Source organism: Urocitellus parryii, chromosome 7, assembly GCF_045843805.1.
Source record: "Urocitellus parryii isolate mUroPar1 chromosome 7, mUroPar1.hap1, whole genome shotgun sequence".
NCBI lineage: Eukaryota > Metazoa > Chordata > Mammalia > Rodentia > Sciuridae > Urocitellus > Urocitellus parryii.
In genome coordinates, this window is record NC_135537.1 from 16,819,735 (window position 1) to 16,833,576 (window position 13,842).

Consider the following 13,842-nt stretch of genomic DNA (forward strand, 5'->3'; position numbering starts at 1 on the left):
TTTATGTCTAGCCAGAACCTTAGGAAGTGATCTTATTTGAAAACAGGGTCTTTGCAGATATAATTAAGGTCACAGTGGATAAGGGTGGGCCCTAAATCTAATGGTGTTATTGTAAAAAGAGAGAACAACCAGAGAAAGAAAGAGAAGGCCTTGTCTAATGGAGACAGACTGGAGCCATCCAGCTGTAAACCATGGAAACCCAGGGATCACTAGGAAACCCAGGGATCACAGCCAGGAAGCCAGGAGGAGTCAAGGAAAGATTTTTCCTCAGAGCCATCAGAGGGAGCAGGGCCTTGCTGACACCTGAATTTCAGTCTAGCCTCCAGAACTGAGAGAATAAATCTCTACTGTTTAGAGATCAAGCTTATAGTAATTTACTATGGCATCCCTAAGAAAGCAATAGAAGAAGCAGTATGGAGGCAATGTGTAGTGCCTAGCAGAGGACAATCAACAACCTATGAGTCACCACACCTGTTCTGCTGTAGGTTGATTACACCACACCTGTTCTGCCAGGGTTGATTACACATTTCTTACCTTTGGAGATTTTCTAGCACTGTAGACATAACAATTAAATGCAAAGCAGCATCTTATAATGGCTCATGGTGCAGAAAAAGGGCATCTGCAGATAAACTGATGAAATTCAAAGTCTGGAGTTTAGTTAACAGTAATGCACCTCTGTTAGTTTCTTGGTTCTTTAGAAAGTTCCATGATAATATGACGTTAACATAATCTAAGGAAACTAAAACTAGGTAAAGGACACATTGGGACTCTGCAACTTTTCTGTAAATCCAAAATACTCTGGTTTATTTAAATATAGGTATATGTATATATTGGATGTATATTTATGCAGTGAGAACTATACAAGTTAATACAGTTAACCACAAATAATTTGTTTATAACAATGAAAGTTCAAACTAGGCTTCTTATATAAGCTTGATACCACTCTTATAATATTGAAAACTTAATCATGCCAAGCTGAGAGAACAGTCAATAATAAAGAGACTCCAACTCACTTGTGCATCCGCACTCCATCAGGAAAAAATAAAACACCTTGGGCTGGGGCTATGGCTCAGCAGCAGCGCACTTATCTGGCATGTGTGAGGCATTGGGTTGGATCCTCAGAACCACATATAAATAAATAAAATAAAGGTCTATCAACAACTAAAAAACAATATTTTTTAAAATCACCTCGCCAAATAACTGCATACACCATCACACAAAAGAGGATACTTTGAGAGTCTCTTCCATTAATTTGGCGCTTGTAAAAGCAATACTAACATCTCTTTTTACCCTATTTTCTGTTTCTTAAATGGAGAGCTTATGTGATTGAAATGATAGAAACTCTGGTTTCAACCATAGAATTGAGTGCAGCTGAGTGACCAGAGAAATAGCCCTATAAAGAGATAATTTCAGATAGGACACAGACTTCATGACCCTCAGCCTGTAAGTCCTCGTCCTTTTCATTCCCTAGCTATGCAATGAGTGGTCTCATAGGGTGTTAACCTTTGCAAAGACCAGTGGACAGAGGCTCAGTGGTTACAGTTCATAAGGACCCTTGAGGACATGCACAGCACTTCACAGTCCCCCTAATGTTTCTTATTAGTCTGTTCATGCGGCCATAACAAAATACCGCCCCCCCCCCCCGCTGGTATCTTAACAACAGAAATCTATTCTCATGGCTCTGAAGACTACAAAGTCCAAGAAAGGGCTGTTGGTTTCACGTGAGGGCCATCTCCCGAACTTGCAGTGTCTCCTTCTCACTGTGTCTCACGCGGCACAGCGAGTAGCTCTTTTTCTTTGCTTAACAGCTCTAATTCCATCCTACAGGACCTCATCTAAACTTAATTCCTCCCAAAGCTCCACCCCCAAACACCGATACCCTGGGGGGCAGGGCCCTGACATATGAATTTGGACACACAGACTTAATAAGTGCACTCCAATCTACAGGACTTCGCCTGCCCCCAGTGCGGCAGGGACAGCCAGCACGTCACTCACCAGCCCCTCAGTGACCTTCTACTCTCCAGGCACTGACCCCCAGAATCCCTCCGCCGTCTGCCCCGCCCACTCCGCCTCCGTGGAACCGCAACCTCGAAACTCCGCTATCTGAAAAGCACAGGAGGCGAGGCCCAAGTGGACCGCCACACACACTGACGGTGAGGAGCACCTGAGTCGATTCTGGCGGGACGACGGTTGACTTCTTTTTTCCTTATGTAGTCCCAGCTCGATGAGCTGGGCGGAGGGAGACAGCGTGAGCGGTGCGCAGTCCCGTTTGGAATTTTGGCGCGTGCAGCCCGCAGGGGGAAGGGAGGCCGCCGCCCGCTCTCATTGGCTGGCGGCGCCTGGTGGCCCCGCCCCGCCCCTGCCGACACCTGCCTGCCGTTTCCCGCCATCTAAGATTCAAACGCAAGATGTGGGTCCTGGAGCCCTGAGAAATAAAGCCCTCAGCGTTGACAGCTTTCGACTCTGAGCCTCAAGAGCTCTTTACTGCCGACTTAACCACAGGCTGACTACCAAAAGGAAAAAACGAAAGGAGCTTCAAGAGCCAGTAAAGCCCAGTAGTTAAGGACGCAGGCTCTGTCACAAAGTATTCACCTCCGGGTCCTAATTTCCTCAGGCGGAAAATAACTATAATAATACCTGAGAGCCTACAGTATTATTATACCTTATTACCATGCCTGCACGAACTAAGTGCTAAATAAATCTTGTTTGCTGTCACAGAATTACAGTAAATGGCTTCTGTAAGATGACAAGAATTACTTGACAACTTTGAAATAAATAACAACATGCTGAATGATCAAAATGAGAAAGGAGTCCTATTGCAACTGAAAAATATTCTATTTATTGATCTGGATAACTACAGTTTACTAATGCAGCATGTGTTAAATATTCGTTGATCATCTATTATTTGCCAGGCATTATCCCAAGCACCAGGGGTGCAACAATGAAAAAAAAGATGAAAAATGATCCCACAAACCGGCATGGTAGCCCATGCCTGTAATCCCAGCAACTGGGTAGATTGAGGCAGGAGGATCACAAGTTGGAGTACATCCCCAGCAACTTATTGAAACCCTGTCTCAAAATAGAAAATAAAAAGGACTGGGGATGTAGCACAGTGGTAAAGTGCCCTTGGGTTCAATTCTAGGGTTCTCTCCGCTCAGACTTCACTGTTTGGCTTCTTCTCGCCCTCCCAGATGATCCCCTTGAGCAAGATTTAAAATGGGCCCAGTCAGATCACAAGGCATCGGCGGAGGAGGCCCAGAGACCTGAGCGCAGCCCAGAGACCTCAGCCCTCGGCCTATGCTGAACCCTCTCGACTGGAGGACCAGGGAACCGCAATCTTCATCACAGAGCAAACATTTATTAAACCAATTACTGTATGGAAGATATTCTATCTCACTACTTACTGAAGATCCAGTAGTGACTAAGACAAAGGCAGTACTTAATGAAAAGACAGATTACTTAAAATGAATTACAGTAAAACTTTTTAGAGACAGAAAAGGTGGCAGATTAAAGGAAGGTACATCGCATTGGTCACCCGGCAAAGAGAACGAACTGTCACCATTTGCATGGGATATCACCATGGCGGAGAACTGATGTCACCAAAACGCATTGGAGGAGATAACTTCATTGAAACCGGTGGCAACAGCATCAAATAAATTTATAGGAGTAACAGTAACTCAGCAGTCAAACAGAACAAGAAGTAACATGAGCAGCATGAAAAAGCAAGGAAGAAAAGGAGTACAAACAATGCAGGACAGCCTAAATATTCAGGAGGACCTAGAGCCATCAGAAAAATGGTCATATAAGGAACTCAAGGAATACCTTTGACAGATGGAATGGAACCTTAAAGAGGATACGAGACAGCAAATTCAAACAGTGAAAGAATACATTGAAAATGAATTACATAAACAGATAAAAGAAGAAGTTAAGCATCTTTATCAGGAGATAGAGATTATTAAAAAATCAAACAATAATTCTAGAAATGAAAGAAACTATAAACCAAATTAAAAACTCAAATGAGAGTATCACTAACAGAGTGGAGCAAGTAGAAGCCAGAACGTCAGATAATGAAGGCAAAATATTTCATCTTGAAAAGAGTCTAGCCAACTCAGAAAGGCTGCTTAAAAATCACAAGAAAAACATCCAAGAGATATGAGATAACATAAATAAAACAAATTTAAGAGTCATCGGGATAGAGGAAGGCACAGAGATTCAAACCAAGGGAATGAGTAACCTGCTGAATGAAATAATTACAGAAAACTTTCCAGAAATAAAAAAGGAAACGAATATACAAATTGTAGATGCATACAGGACACCGAGCACACAAAATCACAGTAGACCAATGCCAAGACATATTGTTATGAAGATATCCAATATACAAAACAAAGAGAAAATATTAAAAGCTACAAGAGAAAGGAGGCAGATTACATTCAGGGGTAAACCAATAAGGTTAACAACGGATTTTTCATCACAGACGCTGAAAGCAAGAAGATCCTAGAACAATGTATTTCAAACACTGAAAGACAATGGATGCCAACCAAGAATTCTGTATCCAGCAAAATTAAGCTTCAGGTACGACAACGAAATAAAAATATTTCATGATAAACAAAAATTAAAAGAATTTGCAGCCAGAAAACCAACATTGCAAAGCGTCTTGAGCAAAACACTACACGAGGAAGAAATGAAAAACAATAACCAAAACCATCAGTGGGAAGTGCCTCGGTAAATACAGAGGATGGGGGGAAAGCTAATCATGGAGAAACAAACTAAATTAGAAAAAAAAAGATAAATAATCAAACATGGCAGGAAGTACAAACCATATATCAATAGTAACTCTAAACGTTAATGGCTTAAACTCTCCAATAAAGCGACATAGGATGGTAACATGGATTAAAAAAACAAATCCAACAATATGCTGCCTCCAGGAGACACATCTGATTGGAAAAGACATACACAGGCTCAAGGTGAAAGGTTGGGAAAAAATATACCACGCACACAGTCCTTGTAAGCAAGCAGGGGGTGGCCATCCTCATATCAAATAAAATCGACTTCAAGACTAAGTTAATCAAAAGGGATAAGGAAGGACATTATATACTGTTAAAAGGAACCATTCACCAACAAGACATAACAATTATCAATATTTATGCACCAAATAATGGTGCTGCGAAATACATAAAACAAATTCTCCTCAAGTTCAAGAATCAAATAGACCACAACACAATAATTATGGGTGACTTCAACACACCTCTCTCACCATTGGACAGATCCTCCAAACAAAAGTTGAATAAAGAAACTATAGAACTCAATATCACAATCAATAACCTAGACTTAACTGACATATATAGAATATATCAACCATCATCAAGTGGATATACTTTTTTCTCAGCAGCACATGGATCCTTCTCAAAAATAGACCATATATTATGCCATAGGGCAACCCTCAGTAAATATAAAGGGGTGGAGATAATACCGTGCATTTTATCTGATCATAATGGAATGAAACTGGAAATCAATGATAAAAGAAGAAAGGAAAAATCCTACATCACATGGAAAATGAACAATATGTTACTGAATGATCAATGGGTTACAGAAGACATAAAGGAGGAGATGAAAAAATTCTTAGAGATAAATGAAAATACAGACACAACATATCAGAATCTATGGGACACAATGAAAGCAGTTTTAAGAGGGAAATTCATCGCCTGGAGGTCATTCCTCAAAAAAAGAAAAAACCAACAAATAAATGAGCTCACACTTCATCTCAAAGCCCTAGAAAAGGAAGAGCAAAACAACAGCAAATGTAGCAGAAGGCAAGAAATAATTAAAATCAGAGTGGAAATCAACGAAATTGAAACAAAAGAAACTATTGAAAAAATTAACAAAACTAAAAGTTGGTTCTTCGAAAAAATAAATAAGATCGACAGACCCTTAGCCATGCTAACAAAGAGAAGAAGAGAGAGAACTCAAATTACTAACATAAGGGATGAAAAAGGCAATATCACAACAGATGCTACAGAAATACAGAAGACAATTAGAAATTATTTTGAAAACCTATATTTCAATAAAATAGAAGATAGTGAAGACATCGATAAATTTCTTAAGTCATATGATTTGTCCAGACTGAGTCAGGAGGATACACACAATTTGAACAAACCAATATCAATGGATGAAATAGAAGAAGCAATCAAAAGACTACCAACCAAGAAAAGCCCAGGACCAGATGGGTATACAGCAGAGTTTTTCAAAACCTTTAAAGAAGAATTAATACCAATATTTTTCAAGTTATTTCAGGAAATAGAAAAAGAGGGAGCTCTTCCAAATTCATTCTATGAGGCCAACATCACCCTGATTCCGAAACCAGACAAAGACACCTCAAAGAAAGAAAACTACATACCAATATCTCTGATGAACCTAGATGCAAAAATCCTCAATAAAATTCTGGCGAATTGGATACAAAGGCACATCAAAAAAATTGTGCACCATGATCAAGTGTGATTCATCCCTGGGATGCAAGGATGGTTCAATATACGGAAATCAATAAATGTTATTCACCACATCAATAGACTCAAAGATAAGAACCATATGATCATCTCAATAGATGCAGAAAAAGCATTCAACAAAGTACAGCATCCCTTTATGTTCAAGACATTAGAAAAACTAGGGATAACAGGAACTTACCTCAACATTGTAAAAGCTATCTATGCTAAGCCTCAGGCTAGCATCATTCTGAATGGAGAAAAATTGAAGGCATTCCCTCTAAAATCTGGAACAAGACAAGAATGCCCTCTATCACCACTTCTATTCAGTATAGTTCTCGAAACACTGGCCAGAGCAATTAGACAGATGAAAGAAATTAAAGGCATAAAAATAGGAAAAGAAGAACTTAAATTATCACTATTTGCAGATGACATGATTCTATACCTAGAAGACCCAAAAGGGTCTACAAAAAAATTACAAGAACTAATAAATGAATTCAGCAAAGTGGCAGGATATAAAATCAACACGCATAAATCAAAGGCATTTCTGTATATCAGCGACAAAACTTCTGAAACAGAAATGAGGAAAAACACTCCATTCACAATATCCTCAAAAAAAATAAAATACTTAGGAATCAACCTAACAAAAGACGTGAAAGATTTATACAATGAAAACTACAGAACCCTAAAGAGAGAAGTAGAAGAAGATGTTAGAAGATGGAAAAATATACCCTGTTCATGGATAGGCAGAACTAACATCATCAAAATGGCGATATTACCAAAAGTTCTCTATAGGTTTAATGCAATGCCAATCAAAATCCCAACGACATTTCTTGTAGAAATAGATAAAGCAATCATGAAATTCATATGGAAAAATAAAAGACCCAGAATAGCAAAAGCAATTCTAAGCAGGAAGTGTGAATCAGGTGGTATAGCGATACCAGATTTCAAACTATACTACAGAGCAATAGTAACAAAAACAGCATGGTACTGGTACCAAAACAGGCGGGTGGACCAATGGTACAGAATAGAGGACACAGAGACTAATCCACAAAGTTACAACTATCTTATATTTGATAAAGGGGCTAAAAGCATGCAATGGAGGAAGGATAGCATCTTCAACAAATGGTGTTGGGAAAACTGGAAATCCATATGCAACAAAATGAAACTGAATCCCCTCCTCTTGCCATGCATAAAAGTTAACTCAAAATGGATCAAGGAGCTTGATATCAAATCAGAGACTCTGCGTCTGATAGAAGAAAAAGTTGGCTCCGATCTACATATTATGGGGTTGGGCTCCAAATTCCTTAATAGGACACCCATAGCTCAAGAGTTAATAACAAGAATCAACAAATGGGATTTACTTAAACTAAAAAGTTTTTTCTCAGCAAGAGAAACAATAAGAGAGGTAAATAGGGAGCCTACATCCTGGGAACAAATTTTTACCCCTCACACTTCAGATACAGCCCTAATTTCCAGAATATACAAAGAACTCAAAAAATTAGACAATAAGATAACAAATAACCCAATAAACAAATGGGCCAAGGACCTGAACAGACACTTCTCAGAGGAGGACATACAATCAATCAACAAGTACATGAAAAAATGCTCACCATCTCTAGCAGTCAGAGAAATGCAAATCAAAACCACCCTAAGATACCATCTCACTCCAGTAAGATTGGCAGTCATTATGAAGTCAAACAACAACAAGTGCTGGCGAGGATGTGGGGAAAAGGGTACTCTTGTACATTGCTGGTGGGACTGCAAATTGGTGTGGCAGTATGGAGATTCCTGGGAAAGCTGGGAATGGAACCACCATTTGACCCAGCTATTGCCCTTCTCGGACTATTCCCTGAAGACCTTAAAAGAGCGTACTACAGGGATACTGCCACATCGATGTTCATAGCAGCATAATTCACAATAGCTAGACTGTGGAACCAACCCAGATGCCCTTCAATAGATGAATGGATAAAAAAAATGTGGCATTTATACACCATGGAGTATTACACAGCACTAAAAAATGACAGAATCATGGAATTTGCAAGGAAATGGATGGCACTAGAGCAGATTATGCTTAGTGAAGCTAGCCAATCCCTAAAAAACAAATACCAAATGTCTTCTTTGATATAATGAGAGCAACTAAGAACAGAGCAGGGAGGAAGAGCAGGAAGAAAAGATTAACATTAAACAGAGACATGAGATGGGAGGGAAAGGGAGAGAAAAGGGAAATTGCATGGAAATGAAGGGAGACCCTCATTGCTATACAAAATTACATATAAGAGGTTGTGAGGGGAATGGGAAAATAAACAAGGAGAGAAATGAATTACAGTAGATGGGGTATAGAGAGAAGATGGGAGGGGAGGGGAGGGGGGATAGTAGAGGATAGGAAAGGTAGCAGAATACAACAGTCACTAATATGGCATTATGTAAAAATGTGGATGTGTAACCGATGTGATTCTACAATCTGCATTTGGGGTAAAAATTGGGAGTTCATAACCCACTTGAATCTAATGTATGAAATATGATATGTCAAGAGCTTTGTAATATTGTGAACAACCAATAAAAAAAATAAATTTAAAAAAAAGATTTAAAATGACTTCTGCTCAAAATGGATAAACAAACAATATCTTTCTAACATAGAAAAAGAATGAACTTTTGATATAGGGATGGAATTCAAGGATGATATGCTGAGTGGCGGGGAGGTCAATCAGCTTTTCAGTGATTTGGTCTGTGTGCGTCCACTTATATAATACTCTTGAAATGACAGAATTCTAGTGATCTAATGATGGAGAACAGGGATCAGGGTTGGCAGGCAGGTCTTACAGCTGCAGTAGGAGGGAGTTCCTTTGGAATTTTGTCGAACCTCATAATGGTGTCTCAGTGTGGTGATGCTTACACAGATTTGTAGATGTGATGAGATTTTATAGTAACAAACACACACACACACACACACACAAAATGATGAGAATCAAGTGATCTACAGTTTAATTCATAGTATTGTACCAATATCAATATCAATTCCCTAGTTTTGAAAACACACTCTGGTTTTATAAGATGTTATCATGGAGGGAAGCTGGACAAAGAGCACATGGGAGCCTCTCATTTTTGCTACTTGTTCTGAGTATTAAATTATTTCAGAATAAAAGTTTCCCACAAGTGGTCTAGCCCTGTACTGTCCCTCCCATGGAGCCTGCACTTGAGCTCCAGGAAACACACTCTTCTTTTACCCCAGGAAACACACTCTTCCTTTACCCCAGCAAACCCTGGGAGCACAGGACCAAACCCAGCCCTGTGTCCTGCCGCCACAGGCCAGTCTACCCAGGTCTCTTTGCCCCCAACTGTAGAAAATGTATTTCCCCCGCCCTTCTGGTCCTTCTAAACCCCTGACTTCTGGTGGCAAACTCATCCCACACACATACTCTGATCACTTGTGTATTCCGTGTGGCTGAGGCGATCCAAAATTAGGCGACAGGGTCGTGAGCATTTCCCTGGTGTGGTGGATGCTGTAGCCCTGATACAGTTCTCCCCTTGAGGATGAGGCCCTCATCTCTACCCCAAATCTCAGAAAATTTCTCTGAGCTGAAGAGAGTACCAAGGAAACATCCCTTTCCCGGAGGCAACCTGCATGTAATGACTGGTCCCTGTGGGGGTTACTGATCCCAGTGCGGGTTAAGAAGACTCAGCCTCCTTGCCTCAACAGGGAACAGCTCTGAAGTCTAAGCCAGCTCCAGAACCCCCTTGGGGTTGGCTGAGGCCTTTATAGTGACTGCAGCAAAGCTCCATGTGTCCCTCTGTCTCATCCTGCTTGATTTTCCCACAGGTGTTGGTCCCAAGACATTCCCACATGAGCCTCCTTCATAGTCCCTCCAGGGAATGTGAGCTGTAGCACTCAGTGAACTCCATATGTGACAACCAATCTCACACTTATTTTTTATTCCAATTACCTACTGAATTGAGGACTGAGTCAAAATGGAGAAAAGGATAGTTCCACTTAACACGTTATATTTATGATAGGAATAATCAAGGAGAGTAAAAAAGAAATTTCAAAGAGGCCTTGTGGAATATTAAACAGCCAGTAAAAATTCTGAACATTTTATAACAAAACATTCCAGAAAAATGACCATGATCTGATATTAAGAGAATGCAAAATTGATTCTGGACTGAGAAAAAAAGCAAAAAAAAAAAAAAAGGACATCTTGGAGATATTTGGAGACATGGGAGTACATCCTGTATACAAGGTAATATTCTTGCATGGATGTTAAATTTCTTGGACATCATAATAATATTGTGGTCAGGTAGAAGAATGTCTTTGTTCTTAGTTTCAAAACCCTGCTTTAGTGTTTATGGGTGAAGTCTCATGATGTCTGCAACTTGCTTTCAAATCATTCAGGAAAAAAGAAAAAGGATTTTTATAATAAGCCAGCAAGAGCAAGAGAGCTATTCTCTGCCAAGACCAGGAATACGCCTGCCCTGGTATTCTCATTCCTGTGCTAGATGCTCCCCCTTGTGTATCAAGAGAGCAAGAATGCATTCATCAAAAGGGATTTCAAAACTGCCCTCCACAGCCAGAAGGCAAGGCGGCAAGACTTTCAGAGAAGGCCATCAAACTGTCATTTTTACTGTCTCCAATCCCAATCCTTAGTTAATGGTGTAGTTCTTCTGGCCTCCATCTCCCTGGTACCAAAACTGAAGTCTCAATTCCTGTGGGGTGGGTGGTTGGGGAAAGGCTGGGAGTGGCCTTTGGCCTTGTCTGTGGGGAAACAGGCTTTGGAATCCAGTAGCCCTGGGCTGGGTCCTACTTTGGCTGCTTGTTCCCTGGGTGACCTCTTCAAGCATCACCCTGACTAATCTGAGAAGCGGGGAATCACCAGGAGCAAGTGAAGGGAGTCAGGAAGCCAGCCAGGTTACTGAGCAGGTGCCCAGTAGATATGGCATTGTGGGTGGCTGGGGGTGCCCCCCAGAGAGATGGTGTAGCACCTAACTACTATTTGGACATGCTGTGGAGCTAGAAAGTTGGAGCATTCATCCCCCAGTTCCCACCCAGCGGCCGATGAAGGCTGCTCCAGGGTGTATTAAATCCTCCAGGCTTACTGTCTGCCCAAGCCAGAGCCAAGTGTGTTGTGTGGAGGGAAAGTCTCTCCCCAGGCCTCCAGTGCTTCACTTAGGTAAGGAAAGGTAAGGAGGGGGAGTTCCGGGGAGGGGGGCTAACAGCATCTGCCCCATCACCTGGAAGAACCATGTTGAGGCATAAATGAGAGAGACCCTGAAAGCCATTATCAGGGCGAGCATCCGATAGTGTTCAATGCACCAGAACCCAAAAGCAGGCTACTTTGGCTCCTTGATCCTTCCCTGTTTGGCAGAGTGTGCCAGTTTCTGTTTCTTCTGTAACCTTGACTAAAATACAAACTCTATCACGTCCTGAAAACAAAATCTCCTAGATCCATTCTTCCTTCAATTTCCATTCCTTATCCCCACACCTTTGTGTTCAGAGGCCTCTCCCCGCTGGTCAACCAACCCCAACCTGCCCACTACAAAGGACACTCTGCTAACATTCTTCCATCTCCTATTCAAGAACTTTTAAGGACCCCTTTCTTCCTACAAGATTAAACCCTCAATTCATGCCTGGTTCAAGGCCCTCTAGCAGGAAAGGCATCACAAGTGCCTAAGGCACCCATGGCTTCTCTAGGTTCTCGTGTCTAGTCCACACCACTCCTCACACCCAAGACCAGGAGAGAGGCTATGTGTGCCCTCTTTTTGCCTTTGGATTTCAACATATTCCAACATGACCAGAGCTTTCTCTTACGCTACAGTAATTCTGGAGTCAGATCCAGGTTCCAGTCATATTCCACTATATTACTTTGAGTAAAGTGCCTATGCCCATTTCCTCATCCAAAAAAAATTTTAAAATAACAATAATTCATACTTCATAAGGTTATTTTAAGGATTAATAAACAACAAGTTGCTTTGAACAGTATCTTGCACAAAATGAGTACCCAATAAACATTAACTATCTGTATGGATTCCTTTCAGGTACTATTTCAAGATTTTGTTAAAGAAACATCTGTTGTGAAATAAGAAATAATATTGGTCTCTGTCCTCAGTTCCTGGCACAGAACTCCTAAAATGATTGTTAACTTCTGAGCAGTAGGAGTGGTAGGGAAGATGTTTGTTTTAATCTTTGTCCTATGCCCAGGTTCCTGAGACAGAGCTAAAACCCTTGCAGACAGGGGTGCTAGAAGAATCTTTTGTTCCAATATTTGGTCTTTGACCCTGGTTCCTGACACACAGCTTCTAAGACCTTTGCAATTTTCTAGGCAAAAGGAGTGTCTGACAAAGAGCTCCCAAATCCTTGGGAATTTCAAGGGCAACAGGAGTATCTTCTGCTCAGTGGGCTCCTGGATGGAGGCTGATCACCAGAAAGACCAGGTCATAATTAGAAGCTTGAAATTTTCATCCCTACCCCCATATTCTCCAGAGATGTGAGAGGGACTGGAAATGAAGTTAATAATAGATCATGTCTTCATAATGAAGGCTCAATAAAAATCTTTGGACTATGGGACCTATGGGGTCCAAAGAACTTCCAGGTTGGTGACTATATTTATGTGCACTCCAACTCCACAGAACAGAAGCTCCTACACTTGGGACCCTTTCAGATCACCCCATATATCTCTTGATCTAGCTCTTAAATCCATACCTTTTATCATACCTCTTATTAATATAATAAGCCAATAAGTAAATATTTCCCTGAGTTCTATGGGCCATTCTAGCAAATTGATCAAACCATGGAGGGTATCATGGGAACCCTGTAAAATGTATAATAGCTCAGCTAGATGTGTATCCTGACAACCTACTGCTTTTGACTGGTGTCCAAAGTAGGATACACAGTTTTATGGGACTGAGCCCTTAACCCATGGGATCTGACTCTAGGACATCCTGTTGATATTGCTGGAGAAATAACTGATGTATAGGGAAAAACCCACCAAACATCTAGCATCAAAATGGAAATACTGTGCTATTGCTATTAGCAATGTTGAATATGAGAGTAGGAAAAATAGTTGGTGTTTCCTACCTCATATATTTGCCAAGAAAGTTTTCTCTCTGAATGAGCACATGGGCTTCCTGAGCTTTTCTGCACCAAAATGGTAGTTCAAAGCTATGTATGGCACAGAAACACACCATGGTTTCATATGACACATGGCTGTATCAGTTTCCTCAGCCCCCAAATGATAAACCTATAGGTGATTTCCAATATTCTATTGTTATACACCAGGCTACAAGGAATAACCTCAATTACCTGTCATTTTACTTATGTGCAGTACATCTGCAAAATAAATTCCTAGGTGAGGAGTTACTAAGTCAAAGAGAT